Source organism: Anser anser (genome assembly GCF_964211835.1).
Source record: "Anser anser genome assembly, chromosome: 1".
NCBI lineage: Eukaryota > Metazoa > Chordata > Aves > Anseriformes > Anatidae > Anser > Anser anser.
The window spans coordinates 214,096,977-214,114,284 of record NC_139720.1 but is presented as its reverse complement, the minus strand read 5'-3'; the positions used below and the strand labels follow the sequence as shown (position 1 = coordinate 214,114,284).

Here is a 17,308-nt window from a genome sequence, read left to right as displayed (position 1 = left end):
GCTTTCTGTCCGGTGGCTTTGCTGGCAGAGCCTTACCCCTCTCCTCTCTCTCTCTTGCAGCTGAGGACTCGTGGAATGCTGTGAAGACTCCCACTGCCCCGCAGCCCTAGGCAGATCACCGTCGGGATTGTCTCCATCCAAAGGAAGTTCGTCCACGAGAGGTATCGATAGATTTGTGTTCGTCTGGTGCCCTTGAACGGTCGTGTTTTGGTTTAGATATCCTCCAAACAGCTCCCAGACCAAAAAGATTTGGGGGAATAGGGGATGGGGAAGGGTAACCGCAACAGCAAGTGCAGACTGGTGAAAAAGTGTTGGTGTTTGGTGTGTCTCGGACCCTTGTCTATATTAAATGAACTTCTGTACAGGATCGCATTAGATTTTAAACTAATTATGTGATTTCTGGGTCAAGAAATGCATAAACTGGAACTCCAGTATGCTTAGTGTATTTTATTGTGTTGATTTATAAAGTTAATAAGTCCAAGGTAATCAGCAGGCTGGAATAGAACGCACAGTAGGTACATGCTGCTCCTGTAAAGAATTGAGAGGGTTGCTCTCAAAAAGCTTTAGCGTTTCTTAGTCTTAATATCATCTTAGTAAATAATTAATTTTTGTTTTGTATTAGAAAGAAGGCAAAAGATCCTGCTTGTGTTTGCTACTGGGTTGGCAAAAGGGGTGATTCCTGGTATAAATTTCCATCATTTGCCTGCAGGCAGTTTCCTAATAGCTTATATTGCAGCCTTTCATAAAAGAAAGGTAGAAATAGTTTTAAAAATAGACACTTTGTAGTGTCACGCTGTCTGTAAACTGTTTGGGGCAGGTTCCATCTTAACTACTTCTTTTTTATTTGATGTCTAGCATTATGAACTGGTCAGGTCCTGTAGGCATTTACGTATAAGAAGATGCGTTATAATAGAGGTATGACATGATATATAGTTAGTTATTAAATATGAGCACACCACTTCAGGAAATCCCTGAGCTGCACAATGTTACAGGCTGGAAAATGTGCTGGGCAAGTGTCACGGTACGGCTGCCCCGTGCTTGCATTTTCCCCGAGGTATTCTCATTTCTGTTGTTGCTGCGCGGAAGGTGCTGGGGTAGCCGAAGTGTTGGCCTGACCCAATCCAGCTGTTCTCCTGCACAAGTACAAAAAACACAGGGTTGACATCTTTTTTTCCCCCCCTTTTCCGTGTTTTTGCTGATTGCTTAGTAACATGAACTGCCAGGCTACCCGCTGAGTGTTCTGCTCCCACTCAAGGCAGATTTGCCGAAAACCAGCTGCGGGCAGACGACAGCGGTGCTGATGGATGCTCCCCGCTCTCGGATCCGCTGCGTTACGCATGCGTCAAGCACTCACGCGTGCTGTCGTCCTTATCTTCCAAATATTTTAGCCTGCAAAAGTGCCCCAGCCCATCCTGGGGAAAAGCCTGCCCTATTTAGATGCCTGCGTTTGGGGTATGGACAAAACCAGACCGTTGGCTCTTCCTCTTCCCACCCTCATCAATTCCACGTCTCAGGTGGGATGGGACAGAAAGTGCCAAACATTTCAGAAAAAACTTTGCTTTTGGCAATCCTCTAGCAGCAACAACGATGGGCCCCTTTCTGTTGAATATCAAGCTGGAAAAAAGGATAAAGGTGGGGAAAAAGGGGGCCTTGATGCTGCTCCCGACCCCTTTTCCTGCCCACTGCCCCTTAACAAAATAGTAGGAGACACAGATGGGGCTGTGCTGCTTCTGCAGGGCCAAGGAAAGGGAATTGCAGGGCTGCAGGAGGACTGGAAGGTAGGGAGGAGGTAGGGGTGGGGGCTGAATTGCTGAGAGATTAGAAAAGTGACAGTGGCATTGATGGAAGAAGAGGAAGACGAGATGTTTTTCAAAATGAGAGTAAGGTAAGCGTTGGCTTCGTATGAGAAACAGAGCTTCTGGTCCCGTGGCTCTGTCCGATTCAGCTCCAGATTAAGAAGCCTAATCTTCAGCTTTGTGTGCGCTGGGTGTCTGAGCTCCCGGTGGGCTCAGTGAATGTCCTGGGAGAGAAATTGATGGAGCCTGGGGAAATCCGGCTGGCGAGCCACCAGCTGCCTCCTCCAGCCCGGTGGGGAATTGCCCTGCCCGAGCGTCTCCACCAGTTGCTTCAGAGATTCACTTCTGGGTGTCTCAATCTTGGGCTGAGCCTCCACCCTTTAGATTCAGGATGGTAAAAAGTGCTCAGAAACCAAAAGACGGAAGAAATTCAGTCAAACTCTTGGTGTGTGTGCGCCTGACCTCTTAACTTGGTTTACTTAGGTGAGGTTATTTCCTGCTCGGGAAATAACCCCTCATCCCCTTCCCCTGCCAAATCCTAAGGGGAATACCAGCAAATAAATAGTTAACCGTAATGTGGAAAGTCTGTGTGTACCTAACAATGCTTCACTTATCTGTGCAATAGCCTGGTTTGGTGTAAAAGGTTTTTTTTTTTTTTTTTTGCATTAGGCTGTTGTTATGCAGCGTGCCTGAATGGAATTTGGCGTGTGGCTAGGTGCACTTGGGCTTCCTGGATTTGCTTACTTCACCTCAAAATCTCAGACCTCATCTGGAACATTTCTGGTCTTGAGTCTTGGGACCACTTGTGCCAGGTCTGTGGGGTCCTCTTGTCCTCTTGGGAGTACGTGCGATATGGAAGACGGTTTCTGTAGAGCCAGGCTGTGTAGGGCGGGGGGATCCCATGGGACACCTGATAATTGTTGGAGGAGGGAAGCGAGATCCCTGTCCCTTGCTCATGGCCGAGCTAACATTCTGGTACAAAGAAGACAGGGATCTCCTGGAAAGAGTCCAGCGGAGGGCCACAAAGATGATACGGGGCCTGGAGCATCTCCCCCATCAGGAAAGGCTGAGAGACCTGGGTCTGTTCAGCCTGGAGAAGACTGAGAGGGGATCTTAGCAATGTTTACAAATACCTGAAGTGTGGGAGGCAGAGGGACATGGCCAACCTCTTTCAGTGGTTTGTGGGGACAGGACAAGGGGCAATGGCCACAAAATGGAGCCCAGGAAGGTCTGCACCAGCATGCGAAAGAACTTCTTCCCGGTGAGGGTGACGGAGCGCTGGGACAGGCTGCCCGGGGAGGTTGCGGGGTCTCCTTCTCTGGAGATATTCAAGGCCCACATGGACGCCTACCTGGGCAGCCTGCTCTAGGGAACCTGCTTTGGCAGGGGGGTTGGACCCGATGATCTCTTGAGGTCCCTTCCAACCCCTACAGTTCTGTGATTCTAACGGTGACACCAAGGACATTCGTGTTCCCTTCTTTCCTCTGGTTGATGTTTGGGGGGAAATGGGTCCTGTTGGAACACGGCTAATGCTTTAAAGGGCAGCTTTTGTCGAGTCTACACATGTTGTGGGGATTTTATTGTGTTCCTGCGTGCTCTGTGACACGCTGCCCATCGAAGTGCCTGAGCTAGGAGCACGCCGCTCATCTGCGTGGCTTGGGAAACATAGGCAGGAGCGCGTTGGTACCTACGCCGTAGTGCCGTGCACATAGCTGGAGCATAAACTGGTGCTCAGGAATGTCGCCTGGTGCTCCAGAGCTTTTACTGAGGAGCTGTTCCAGATGTACCTTCCTGAGAGGGAAGGCTTGGAGGGACGCGGTGGCTCGGAGGGACGTGGCGGCTCAGAGGGACGTGGCACCTTTCTGTCCTGGGGGACTCTGCTTTGGTGGCGAGGGCAGCTCAGAGGAGCGACGTGTCCCACCACGCCACGTAACTGACCCCGTGGTGAGCGTGAGATGTGCTTGGGCACCTGGCTAGGATGCTTGCAGGGAGCAGGAGCAGCTGCATCTGGTCCAACCATCAATGGATGAAACAGGAGAGTTGGATGCTCTTGGTAGGTGGTGGAGAATGTAGGTACCCTTCTTTCTCTTGAGCTTCGTCTCCTTCATCGTCCCGTGCTCCCTGGGAGTTGTGCAGTAGCAAGGCTCTCCTAAATGTACCGCAGCTAGGTCCTGAAGGTGCTGGATTTGGGGTTCCCTTTCTTCTCTCTCCCGTGGCAGTCGCAAATAAAGGTGTGGGAGGCTCTGGGACCTGTGGTTACTTTGCCCATCCTTGCTTCATGGGAATTTTCACTTCCTGAAAAGACTTTTGTTCCTTTCTGGACAATGTTGCAATGCTGTTTGTGTCGGCAAAGGACAGGGAAACCCCCCTCCAGTACGTACCCAAATACACTGTGATATGTTACATAGGGTAACCTGTTCCTGTACCCTAAAATATGATGAATTTATAAAGAGAATTTCACCTGAAATGAATGAACTTCATGAATGCAATGAAGCATGCTTGCAAATACTTTCCTTATTCAGCTTTACGTCCTTAAGAAATTGTCTTTCAAATGTTTTTGCCTCGGTATGTTGGGGCAGTCGCTCACCAGCTAACGACACGAACATCAGCTGCGCCTGCAGCTAGAGGAATAGGGAGTGAGACATCATTAGGGAGATGACATTTCCCAGAACAAGGGGAAAAAAATCCAGTGTCAAAAACTGATTTATAAAACAGAGGAAGGTTTTAATAAGACTTAAGGACAAAAGCAGCAGAGAGGATCTCTGACACCAGCCTTTCCAGGACGCTCAGGACTCAATTCCTGCTTCTGATCTTTGAGTTTATATGTGCTGTAGCTGCTGCCCCGAGGTAGGAGCAGAGTGCCCCAAAAAACTTGTGTCCGTCTGCTCAGCCAGATAGATGAGGTTGGGGTCTCTTCTTCCTTTGAACCTAGGAAGTGAATTGTATCTATATCACTTCTTAAAAAATATGTGTGTCTGTTGAAAGGTTCGTGGCCCTGGCTTCTTTTTGGGCTCGCGTTTAGCGTCAGGCTTTTGAGTCACGGACTTCCAAACCAACACAAAAATGGAGACGTGCATTCCACGAAACAAAACCCCAACCAGATCATCTCTTCAGATGCCACACCGAAACGAGAGCAGCATGCTATGGAGAAAACACGGAGGGGCCGTGCCAAGTCGGTGATGGCGGGGGATCTGCTCGGGCGCCCCTTTTCTGCTCCTGCTGGAGTCGTGCAGAAGCGCTCCCAGTTCTCGAAGGCTTTGTGGCCACGAGATCGACGTGGGACACTCAGCACGACTTCCACACCTCTCCGTAGCTCTTCCCACGGCGCTTGTTCCACATCTCTGCTCTCACAAGGGCCCTGCTGGGGCTGGTGGCCCTTCCCTCAGATGTATAATTTACCACCTCTTCCCGGTGTGCCAGCCTTGTTTGTGTTGCTCAGCGAGTGTTCTCTGCGTCCAGCCTGCAGATAACGCCGCTCGGTGAGTACGGTGCTGCTAAATCTACCTGTTTCTGATTAAGCGCGTTTGAATTTGCGCGTTTGGTTAATAAGCTGCACCTTTCACGGATTCTTTTGTTAACTCCTAAAAGCTGCGTGTTCTGATTTATAGTGCCAAAAGGGGTAAACTGACATTAAAAGCATTAATTAGTCTTGGTTGACTGCACAAAGAATAGAGTTGGTGTGAGCCAGCTTTTGATTTAGCCCTTTGTGGGCCTTTGATTTTGCCTAAGCTTGTTAAAGGGCCTGGATCTCTGGCTTTTTCATGCTAGATTGTATAATTAGGGTTTAGTGTGAAATACAGTGATTGGGCTTGAAGAGCAAGAGCCCTGCACAATTATAAGCAATAAAGTTGTAAAGCAGTTGGCCAGAACTTTACATATATTTTATTAGAGCAATGTTCTTTTTAACTCGTGGGTGTGATAACTTAATTTGCAGTAACGATACCAAAGGGTTTATCGTGAGCTGTGGGCACCTCGGTAAACCTTGGAAATGATATTCTCAAGGTCCTCGGGTTGGCCCAACGCAGTGCTTCAGCAGCACGCCAGTGTAATGGAAGTGGTGTAAACCGTAGCACAGGTATCACTGTGGCATTTGGTGTTTTTTGGTTTTCCCCATACCTTTCCCCATTTCAAACAGGCTAATGGAAATAGAAATTTAAAAGTCGTAGCGTTCCCTGGGCTTTTTACTTGGAAATCCTACATAATTGTGAGTGTGTACCAGCGTAGGGTAGTTTCTGTAGGACTCAGCTCTGCACATCTATTCTCCATACAGAAGTTTGAAAATTAATTGAACTAGTGGCGAAGTGTCTGTGTAGACCTTCCCTAATTATACGTGACTGCACACCTCCACCCCTCCCAAGAAAAAAGGCAGAATTGTGATAATTGCCTCTGGTTTGTGTTTCTGAATTCAGATTTCCCTCTGTCCGTATAAAGTTTCCCTCTTCCTTAGATATTATCACACCAACTGCTAGATAAAAAGAATCCATCTTCAAGGCTGGACTGCGTTTCCATCCCAACTGGCTAACGCTGGCCATCGAGGAGCCACCGCTTGCCCAGCGGTATCTCCAGTGCTGCCTCCGGTTCCTTTGCGCGGCAGGATGTGCTGTAACAGCCGCCTGGGGTGATGCTGGTAATGCTGACCCACTGCAAAAATGCTTTTTAAACGTGCAGATATCCACCTACCTGGGAAAATCTATGCCTTTCCCAGTGCTGGATGTCAGAACTCACAGAGGATTTTGGGTCCTGGATGAGAGGGAGTGATGGGATGCACCTGAGGTTCCTCAGCTGGGCAAAAAGCGCCTTTGGTTTCGGGCACAGGCACGCTGCTGTCCTCTGGGGTGAATGGTGTCTTCCCTCTGAAGTTATCTGATGTTCTCTGTAGGTCATTTCAGGGTTTGGCAGTTTTAAAGGCCTAATAGTGTGTAATTTCCTTCCCCTCACTGTTGATCGTCAGCAGAAACCCCACAGCAGCTGGAGGCGTTCTCTGCGGGTAGGTGTGAGCGCTGGTTTTGGTCGAGGCAGGTAAGAACCTCCAGGCTTCGGGGGTTCGGGCACACTGAGAGCTCTCACCTCTCTTGGGATGTCCCCGTGCCCAGCTCCTAAACCTAAGGAGGACCGTTCAAAACATGTCCTTGTGCTACCTTTGGCACTGTGGCCGAAAGCTGCTGGGCTCTGGACTTTGCTGTCGTGGTGCCACCTTTTTCCAACCCGATGGAAAATTCCCTTCTCTTTTACCTAGCTGAGATTTAGTGAAGGTGGAAATGGACCACTGATTTTTGACACTTTAGCAAAGTTGTAAGGCGACGCTAGGATGGGATTTGAGATTTTTTAAAATACCTTTTCTCTTGTTCAGAATCCTTGCTTGAATCCATTTATGGCTTGTCTTCCTTGGCTGTCATGGAAAATGAAAACAAAGAGCCATTGCAAAGGGTTGTGATTATCATTCTGTCTGGTCCAATAAAGGGTCGGGGTTAGAAATGAACCTGCATTACTTGTTAAATGACAAATTGGGATTGTTTTTCACTTTTTTTGGCAAGTTGTAATTTAAAAATTGGACAGCCGCACAAATTGTTACGTCTCCGAACATTTAACCAAGCGTCAAGTTTTGCCTACCCAGGATGAGATCGCGGCTTTCCAGACCCTTTGTGAAGCTCCTATGGCGAAGGGGCCGTGCCCGCGGTGCCCATAAGCAGCACGTCCCTTGTCTTGGAAATGGTCAGGTGCCAAAAAGAAGCATTTTCAGAAGGGGATGTTGCAATTAAAATAAAAAGCATGGTGTGCCCAGTGCCTGCGCTAGTGCTGGCAATTGCATGTGCGGCTCCGCCACCAAATTAGTCTTTGTTCCTGGAGGATTTTTGCTAGCGGTTGCCTGCTGAGTATCATCCTCTTGCTCATTAACATCATTGTTTCCTATTGTTTGGGCTTTTTCTTACACAGTGTAAACAATTTCTAGTGGTTTCTTCCCCCTCTGCTATCAAGTAATGGCAAAGGAGAAAGTTAGGAGTAGCTGAAGGCTTATTTTTTATGAGGCAGGCTGAGGTTTCTGCTAAGGGCTATTTCTCCTTGCCTTCTCAGCTAGACGTTAATAAACAATTTGTCATCTCTGCAGTATTTGCACTTCTGAAAGTTTAAAGCGTATGCTTTTGCTTCAGGTATTGTGTTTGCTCATGACTATTAGTGTAAGACAGTGCACGTGATGTCTCCCCTTTCCTGGGAAGCTCGTAATCTACAGGAGATGATGTGAGCTAGGAATTGAATCACAGAACGACTTGGGTTGGAAAGGACCATAAAGATCATCAACCCCCCATGGCAGGGGGGTTGGAACTAGAATTGGGCTCACTTCTTCGTGTTTTGGGGAAAAGCCAGGCTTTAACAGGGATGGAGGGAATGCTGCAAGGCAGAAGAGGACCAGCAGGCAGAGGACATTGGCCGGAAGAGCCAGAAGTCATGGGATTGTCTCTTTGTAAGAAGGTGCTTTTTTTTTTTCCATGAGCCTTGTAATCCATTTAAAACATGATATCCAGTGGAGATTGGACTTATGCCTTACGCTGTCCGTGTGAGCATTTCCACTCTGCAAACTTGGGAAGCCTGGTAAGGGGTGGAGAGGTCTCAGAGGTGGATGGATTCCTCCAGATCTCATGAACGTTGCTGCAGGTTAAGGGAAGAGGACTTTCTGTAAGCTGACTGGTGGTGGGTGAGGTGGCAAAGTGAATTCGCACACTGGAAATTCACAAACTGGAAAATCTACAGGGATGTCTCATAAATGCCCAGCCGCAGGAGAAGCTTCATTTTGAGTTTGTGCTTGTGAGCAAAGTCGATCAATGTGAGAAACAAAGCCGTGGGAAAACAAAGGAGCTCCTTGTTTTCTATTTTGTGTTTTGTTTTTGCCATTGATCTGATTCCTGTTACATTTACAGCTGCTTCTCTAGGGAAAGAGGTACAAGAGTATTTTGAGTGGTGAGGTAGGGTTGTGAGGGTTAGGACTGGGGTAGTTGCATGTTATTTCAGACGGGTTTTATCCATTCAAAATACCTACATTAAGGTTCTTGGACAGTGTATTTACTCATTGTTTTCCCGTTAAAACTGAAACCAAGACATGCTGCTTGGCGATTTGTCCATTTGTCTTCAGGAAAAGGTAGTGAAAACAGAATTTCCATCATTGTGTTTTTAATGGGTTTAATTAGGCAGGATTAGGGAGGACTGGTGGCAGGATTTGGAAGCAGGTCGTAGACAAGCTGGAGGGAGCTCTCCCTTTCTGCCCTGCTTTCCTTGTTGGTTGGGAGCTGTCTACTTATTTTAATTAAACTGATTTGGTAAATTCTGTAGTGCATTTATATCCCAGAACAAATCCTGTGCTTGAATGGCTGAATATGGAGAGCGAGGAACCTAGAATCCAAATATGCACCTTGAGATGTGGTTGCGGAGGACTGTGGAGCACGGAACTGGAAATGCCCTCCATGCTTCAGGGAAATTGGAGCTACCTCGGCATGGCATTTTTAAAACGGCTCGGTTGATAACAGCAAACATGGACAAACTGAGGTGAGAAGTGTCTTCAGCAGCACACAGACATCATAGAATCCCAGAATCATTAGGGTTGGAAAAGCCCTCCAGGATCACCTGGTCCAACCACCCCCCTACCACCACTGTCCCCCACCAAACCATGTCCCCAAGCACCACGTCCAACCTTGCCTTGAACACCCCCAGGGACGGGGACTCCACCACCTCCCTGGGCAACCCGTCCCAATGCCTGACCGCTCTTGCTGAGCAGAAATGTCTCCTCATTTCCAACCCGAACCTCCCCTGGCACAACTTGAGGCCGTTCCCTCTGGTCCTATCCCTGGTTACCTGTGAGCAGAGGCCGACCCCCAGCTCCCCACCCCTTCCTTTCACTGGTTCTTCCCTCACAGATCTGTCAGCTTGTTTGGCTCCCGTGTTTGTTTCTCCTGGTACAGTTGATAACATCATTGATGCTCGATGCAGGGTAAAGAGTGCAGCTCCTTGATCCAGAGCAGTCGCTGCCGATGCTCCTGGCTGGCAAAGACGCAAAGTGCTCCAGGCCCAAGCTCAGGCTCTGGCAGGTAAAGGCCTTCCCGTTCCCTTGCAAGAGCCCCATGCCCTTCTCTCCCTCCTGGAAGCCCCTAAATCCTTGGGGCAGAGAGCTGCCAGTATCCGCCTCGTTCAGCAGACAGATTTTTGGCCGTGAATGAAAGCTTTTGAGCTTCGATTTTGTTTATTGCCGTCAGTCAGCACATCCCTAGGAACAAGCCCGGCATGCTAGGACCACCAGTGTGCGGCACGGCCGGGATGGCGTGAGCCCATCAGCCCGGGCACGTTTGTTTCCCTTCCCCACTTGGAGAAAGTGGTTCTTCCCACTATTAGAAGCGTTAAATTGACTCAGCTGGTTTGTTTGCTGAAGTAACCCTTTGAAGTGAGTCTTTGAAGTTTCCAATAGGATCGGGGATTCGATTAGACTACTTTTATCCAGCAGTCCCATAGCACAGATTTGGTTTGGAAGAACCTCACCGGCTATTTCAGCTCCGACAGGTATAATTGGGGCCGTTAATTGCTGAGATAGTGGGGTAGTTGAAGGAGTGGAGTCGTATGGAAGCCTAATAAAAACAAGTTCAAATGACGGTGGAATCGATCCAAATCTAGGAGGAGAAGCCCTCTTTTTTGAACACATCCTATGAGGTCCACTCTGTGCTTCTTCCAGAAATCTGTGATTAGATGGCTGCTTTCAAGTTGAGATGTTTAATTACCTAGAAATGCCAGGTAAACAAAATATTTAGCTTTTTTTTTTTTTTTTTTAAATATAAGTGGAAGGAAGGAGAAGGCTTTTTAGTTCTGTCACTTTTGATCCTAACTCGCCGAGTTTTCAGCGTTCGCTTTCGATGCTTCACTGGCGCTTGAGCATACAGACGTTATGGGGTCATCCGTGGTATCAGCACAATCTCTCTGGTCAGCTTTTCGAGGCATGTCTATAGCATTAAGTCTCGAATTGGAAAGGTAATCCCCTCTGGAGTCTTGACCTAGTCTCAGAATTACTCTCTCCTGCTCTTCGGAGCCTTTGGGTCCCGTTCCAATGTTTTTTCCCCTTCATCAAGACAGCTTCCTTAATTGCTGTGACTGCTAGGCAGAAATCTTACTCTCCTGCCTTACAGACCTCCTTTTCTTTGGTTCTCCTGTAATAAAGTGGTTTCTGGAACGTTGCCAAGCCTTTAGCCCAAACTGTCTTCGAGCTTTCATATCAACCAAGGAACGGCGCAGCCAGTTTTCTGTCCTAATCCCTCTTCCCAAAGACAAAGAAGTCGGCGCTGTCTAGACATTGGTGTTCTGAAGATTTTATTCGCTTTAACATGCGGTAATTTAAGGCTGAGGGTTCCCTCTTTCTCCTTTTCATCCCACATAAAAGTCCCCGAAGCCTCCAGTTGCTAGACGGATGAAATCCTGCACAACAGGAGCGTGCGATTTGGGAGTAGTCCTGTGCCCCTGGAGAGCAGAGTTAAGGAAACGACATGCAGTGAGTTTTGGCCGGTGGCCCTTGATGATGTGTGGACTAAGTATTTGTGATTTAAAAGCTCTTTTTCGTATCAAATGCTGCGTTCAGTCATGAGATATTACACAACAGGTGCCAGCTGCTCTTAAACGTTTGTGCTTGTATGGTTTGCCTATTGCAGCAGCCTTTTCTGGGGTCCACATTGTACAGCTTTTTAGTGGGGGAGTGGATCCTTACATGCTACAGCTTTTAAGAAGGAAAAGCTAAAAACAGCTGGTTTCCTGGTCGTTTGAAATTTTCTTTCTGTTAATGGCAGGTTTTCACCTTCTTTTTCTTTGGCAGTGTTCTGCTGGCAAGTTTAGCTGATGAGAGATCATTAGGATCCTAGTTAACCTTGGATGGGGTCTAGCTATATAATGAAGAAGAAGCCAGGTACAAAAATATTGGGAAAACTGAAGAAAAATTGCTATAGAGCAGAAGTTGCCCGAAGAACGTTATCACAAGTTCTTTTTGCCCCATGTTCTCACTTGGAGATGGGTTCCTTGCCCCTATTTACTTCCTAGTTTGTGTTGAAGTATGGAAATAGTGGTCTCCAAGTCAAAACAGTCATTGGATTCTCTTGCAGATGTGAAATGATTTTCCCAGTTTGTCAACCTCCCCGAGGACGGATGCATCGGATCCCTGGAGGTGCTGGCCATCCCGTTCCCACACCGGGACATGTGTCTGGCACGAGTCTGCAAACCAGCAGTGAGATGCTCTGAGAAGAAGAAATGGAACTAGGTGAATTAGGTGCTGGAAGGCCGCAGTTAGACGTAATAAAAATGTAAACGGGGAGAAGACGCACAAACTTGAGGCCACCTTCCTTGGCACTTCAGTGCGTGCCTTTTGCCTGTCAGGATTTTTGGATATCACAGCTGCGGACAAGGAGAGACTTTGTGTTTTGTGTCTTGTACACAGCTGAGCATGCAATTTCTAGTTAAATAAAAGACAGCGTACTGTCAAGATTACGAGTTCAAAAAGCGAAGCGGAGCTGAACGTCACTAACAGCACTTTCATTTTGTTCCGTATGTATGTAGAACTTTGTCAGCGATATTTCTGTCCAGATTTCTCTCTCTAAAAACATTGGTCTGAGTGGCAGGGCAATCCTGGGGGAGTGCACTTCTTCTAACTTTTGCTGCCTAAAAGCAAAGCACCTAGTTATGTCAAAATGGGGTGAATTTGCTTCTGAAGTTTCTTACAGTTGTCTATGGGGCAAGTCTGGACCAGTAGTGTCACCTAGATACTGAAAATTTAAATGAGTGAAGTTAGGGATGATGAAGAGGGTCTTGCCTGTGTTGGCAATGACTTTGTTATACACACATGCTTATTATAAGATCCTTAATCAGCTAGGATGCGTCTTCTTTATAAGAAACTCTACCAAGTGTTATAGATCAAATGATGACTTTAGGGATTGTGAATTGGCTTTAACCTGTTCTGGGTGGCCAGTATCCTATTTATCTTGTCTTAAAGGGGGGCACTGAGAAGACATTAATCTTGCTGAAGGAAGGAAAGCTAATCATAAAATAACTTCTCGAATCCAGGGTCCTCCAAAAGCTGGGCAAGACAGATCTTTTATCGTAGCTTAAGCAGCGGTCTTGTTTCTGAAGGGGCTTAAAAATAGGCCAAGTGGGAACACGTCTTCATTCTGTTTTTTTTTGCAAACTCAGACTCTGAAGGTCCCCTTCTAGTTCGATGTCATTTCTTAATCTTGGCCTCTTCATTTGGCCTCGTTGCTGCTGCCACCCCATTCCTTCAGGTCCTGCCCTGGTACTTCCCTACGGGTGTGTGTTGCCTTTCTCCCCGTCTGCTCCCAGCTACGATGAAATCAACCCAGTCCTTGGGTTTGCTGCTGACCCCGTAATCTCTACCCACAGCGACAGAAGCTTGGTGAACTGGGGGCTGCTTTCAGTCTGCTGCCCTTCGGGAGTGATCGCGGCATCTCTCGGCATTTAGGAAGGTGGTATAGGAAGGTGGTATTGCCTTGTTTATGGGCAGCATGGATTTGAAAGGTGTTTCTTTAGCAAAAGTGCCTGGAAAAGCACTGAAAAACACCCTTTTCATCAAATGTTGACAGTCAAATGGCTTGTTGGTGGACTGCAAGGGCTGTTCCACAGGTGTTACTTGAGGATTATTTTTCGTCAGTTCGTTAAAGGTTTTGATGGGCATTAATTAACGGATAGAATGGTGTCTCTGCTTTGGTTTCTTGGGGGTACTCATTTGGGGTTGCTAAATATTTTGCATTTAATGTTGGTAGAAGGTGTTACCGGGATTGCAGAAGGGGTCGTCAGCTCTCCTGTTGAGTTAAAAAGGATTATAGGCAGAAAGCTCGCAGACTACGGAAAGTAATCGAGTGGAATGATGTCGGATAGGAAGACCACGGCCCGCATGCCACTGCTGCAGCTTATTTTACAGTCGCTGGCTTCCCTTAATGCCTCCCTCCATTTAGGCTCCTCTGCCGCCTGATTTACGGCCCCGGCGTGTCACCGGAGCATCCTCGGCCCCGGCCGACAGCTCGGAGGATCGGCGAGCCCCCCTCGGCAGCAGCCTTTCCCCAGCGTCTCGGCGTAATTTGGTTATGAATCATCGCTTTATTTGTCATGTCAAGCTCCAGCAGGACGGTTTAAAGTGCTTTTAGTCGGCAGTAATTTGAGGCACTCTGCCAAGCCGTTCAGTTGTTGTCAGAGCTGGCGGTGGCTGCAGCTGATGCGATGATAAAACGCGCTCAGACTGCAGATTACTGCCGTGGTGGCAGGAATGCTGTTCATTTGTACGTGTGGCAGGCAATAAGAGCTAATTAACAAGCGTATGAATTTGTTGGGTTTATCCCCGTGGATTGCCGAGTGGGTGTAGGTATTCAAAACTGCTAATGTATGTATTTTACTGTCTTTTGTGTTTTTAAAATTCATTTTCCTGAGTGTTATTTTATGCTGGAAGTGCATCAGCAAAATATGGGTCTCTGTGGTGCAATCGGAATATTTTCTACATGAGAGGAAATATGTATTAAGTTTTTTCTCCTGAAACTGCAATACAATTTGCTCTGAGGGGAAAAAAAAAATCCTTTTGCTCCTTTCAAATAATATGTTGGGGGGAAAAAATAACTTTACCTTTTTTTTTTTGTATGGAGGTTTTGTGTCTGGTTGCAGGATCCCAGCTGAGTGCCGTGTAGGAATGGGCTGCTGCCATTGCTTTAAAAAATGAGGATTGCTTCGGACCCGAGGCCGCGGGCTGCCTGGAGCACCTTGCCCAGGGCTCTCGGTGGGCAGTCGGATGGAAGGAAAAGCGTTCCTTCTCTCCTGATTATTTCATTAAATCATTTTATAGTGGGGATACGCGTGCCTGTAAAGGAAACCCACGCGGGCGTTGCTCCTGCTGTCACCTCGCAGCTGCGGCCCTCGCCGTGCCGCATGCCCCGCAGCGGCTGCGGGCTGAGCTCCTCCTCCTCTCTGTTGCTCTGCTTCAGCTCTTTCCTTCCGTTCTCGTTAGCCTTGTCATCTCGTGTCCATCCTTTTTTTAATTTCTTTGATCCCACCTGTGAAATAGGCGTGGTAGTAAAAAGAAGAAAGCCCAAACGCGAGGTGTGCGATCTTGCATCACTCAGCCAAGAACGGCCACAGCCAGGCGTACCGGCTCTCAGCTGCCTTTTGCAGGAAGATAAATTTAAAGCAGGGGGGATTAAAATATAAAGGTAAATGCATGTGAGAAGGGGTTTCTCACCTCTGGAAGAATTGGTTCTGGCTGGCTGGAGCGGAGCTATTTTATGATAACCAAATGTGCGCTTCATGCTGCTGTCCGCTCGTGTTATCTTCTCAGCAGTGACACAACCCGATCAAAACAACAAATTCGGTATTTAAACTTGGAAATGCCTGGTATGTGATGATGATAGGCGCTTGGGTTGCTCTGTGGGGCTGTTTTCCTGCCTCCCAAAGCTAAAGGAGCCGGGGCAGTTCTCATTTTGTGCTGAAGAATAAGGCACGGCTACAAAAATCTTCAGACTTAGTGTCTTCGGGAGGGCAGAACTGTAAGGGAATAAAAGTGCCTTTTCTTGAGCAGCCTGTTGAGCAAACATGGATAAAATGTCAGTGTTCAGATTATGCTATACGTCCCCCATTTCCTTTTTCCCCCATCTCTCTTGGGCGACGCAACGTGCGAGCACGTGGGGACACGGGGCAGCGAGGTGCGAGGGGCGAACCTCTGCTGCTCCTCCCCACCTCGCAAGAGGTTCGGTGCAGAAATCTGCTGATTTCTGAAAAAAAAAAAACAAGTGCAATGCTTAACGTGTTTTTTTAATAAGTCCTTCGTCCAGCCACTTGAATTTTGTTGTGTGGATATAAAAACGCAGCCTTCAATGGCAGACTGAAGAAGCCCCATCAGGAGTGACTTCGGAATGAGCTGCTTCTGGGAGACCCTTTTAGGATGTTTTATTTGGTGTGTGTGAGCCCTTGAGAGTTTTCACCTTTAAAATGTGTCTGTGCATGCGAATTGCTTTCAGACCGCAATTCTCTTTCTGAATCTCACAAAGCTTTTGTCCACAGTGTTCAGTAGCGAATTTGTCAGACCTGGAGCAAAAGTTGGTTGCGTTTTATCCCTTATTCTTGCAGTACGTGTGGGCAAATAGTGGCATTTAACTTCATTTCTCATATCCTTTCTTTCAAGATACCGCTCTCATATATGGTATTTTTCTCTCAAAGTTAAACCCGTACAAAACCTTGTTTTTTTTTCTAGCATGCGACTTGTCCCATCGGCCATGTGAAGTGGAAAAGGAGATGTGGAGGAGGAAGGTGGGAGGGCTGGGGGTCCCTGTGTTACGCAGCCCCTCTGGTCGGCGACACTTGGCTTCCTCGTGTCGCCTTCCACGTCCTTCGTCCGCTTCTTGTCAGCGTTGCTTAACATCTCCGTATTCAGAAAAGCAATTATTTGCGAAATTCTTTGAAAAGGAGCCTTTTGCGTTTGTTGTCAGAACAAAAAGCCGCCCGTGCCGAGCCGAGGTACTGCAGCATCATGTGGCAGGATTACCGCGCGTGAGCTGGAGCGGCGGCCCGAATCCCCGACCTTGTACCAGGTGCGAGGAAGGGCAGCGAGATCCAGCGCCGGGCAGCCCGCAGGGACATTTTCCTGAATTCCCGGACTCCACTTGATTACAGATAATTTAATCTTTGCAAATACTGCCTTATCTCTTCCTCTCTTTCCTGGTTTTATTGCCACACACGAAGATCTGCTGGTCCTTGTAAGGCATCCTGGAGCACCTTGCTGTTCCCCTTTTGGCAGCACGAAAATCTGATGTTTAATGCTAGACTGTCTCCCATAGCTTAGCTGCTTCCTAATCCACGACCATCCCTTTTCCTCTTAAATCCTTAACTTTAGATTTTAGTGCTGTCTTGCTAGGGCTCTTGGTAATAGCTTTTTGAGGTCACCCTCCTGCCCCCCCCCCATTTCTGGACTCTTTAGTTATTCCCGTATTGCCACGATCAAGGGATTTTGTCCGAGCTGTTTTGCTTCCCTCGCTGTGTCTGTTTATGTGAGTGTCGCAGGGCCCTACCTCGTTACAGCCACTTTGCTTCCCGCAAAATAAGTCATTGGGTAATTCCGTGATAATCCTTAATACGCTTATTAAAGATAAATACAAGTCTTCTGTTCTTCTGTTGTTATGTAATGAGTGATTTGAATAAGATAGCATATTTTAATAAACATTTTGGATAAGTCATGCTAATTTTTTTCCTGAATTTTTAGTGAACTATTGTTGGATTTACTGACTTTTCTCTAGTTTGTGTTTACTCCTCTCGTCTTGCATTTCTCCCGTAGCTTTTTGGTGACGCCTAATCTTTCTATACTTGAAAAATAATAGATGTGGAGTAGATTTCTAGATTGTTCTTTGCTTGGTTTGGATTTTGACGGGTTTGCTTCCCATATCCTTGTCTTTTAGTGAGCTTTCTCCTCTCTACTGTGCTTTCCTCCTCCCTCTGGAGGCTCTGGTGCAGAATCT

General features: G+C 47.4%; 1 protein-coding gene across 12 annotated transcripts in view; it reads left to right on the top strand.

The window, feature by feature from the left end:
* FAM168A (family with sequence similarity 168 member A) overlaps positions 1 to 17,308 on the top strand; it is a 178,579-nt gene that overhangs the window by 50,950 nt on the left and 110,321 nt on the right. For 10 of the 12 annotated variants that reach the window (XM_083820977.1, XM_083820983.1, XM_083820975.1 and 7 more), the window contains one exon: positions 61 to 161. The gene's annotated coding sequence lies outside the window, so the exon portion shown is untranslated. Of the gene's footprint in view, positions 1 to 60; positions 162 to 2,465; positions 2,609 to 17,308 lie in introns of those variants that run through there. The other 2 variants (XM_083820976.1, XM_083820980.1) reach the window with 2 other exon arrangements.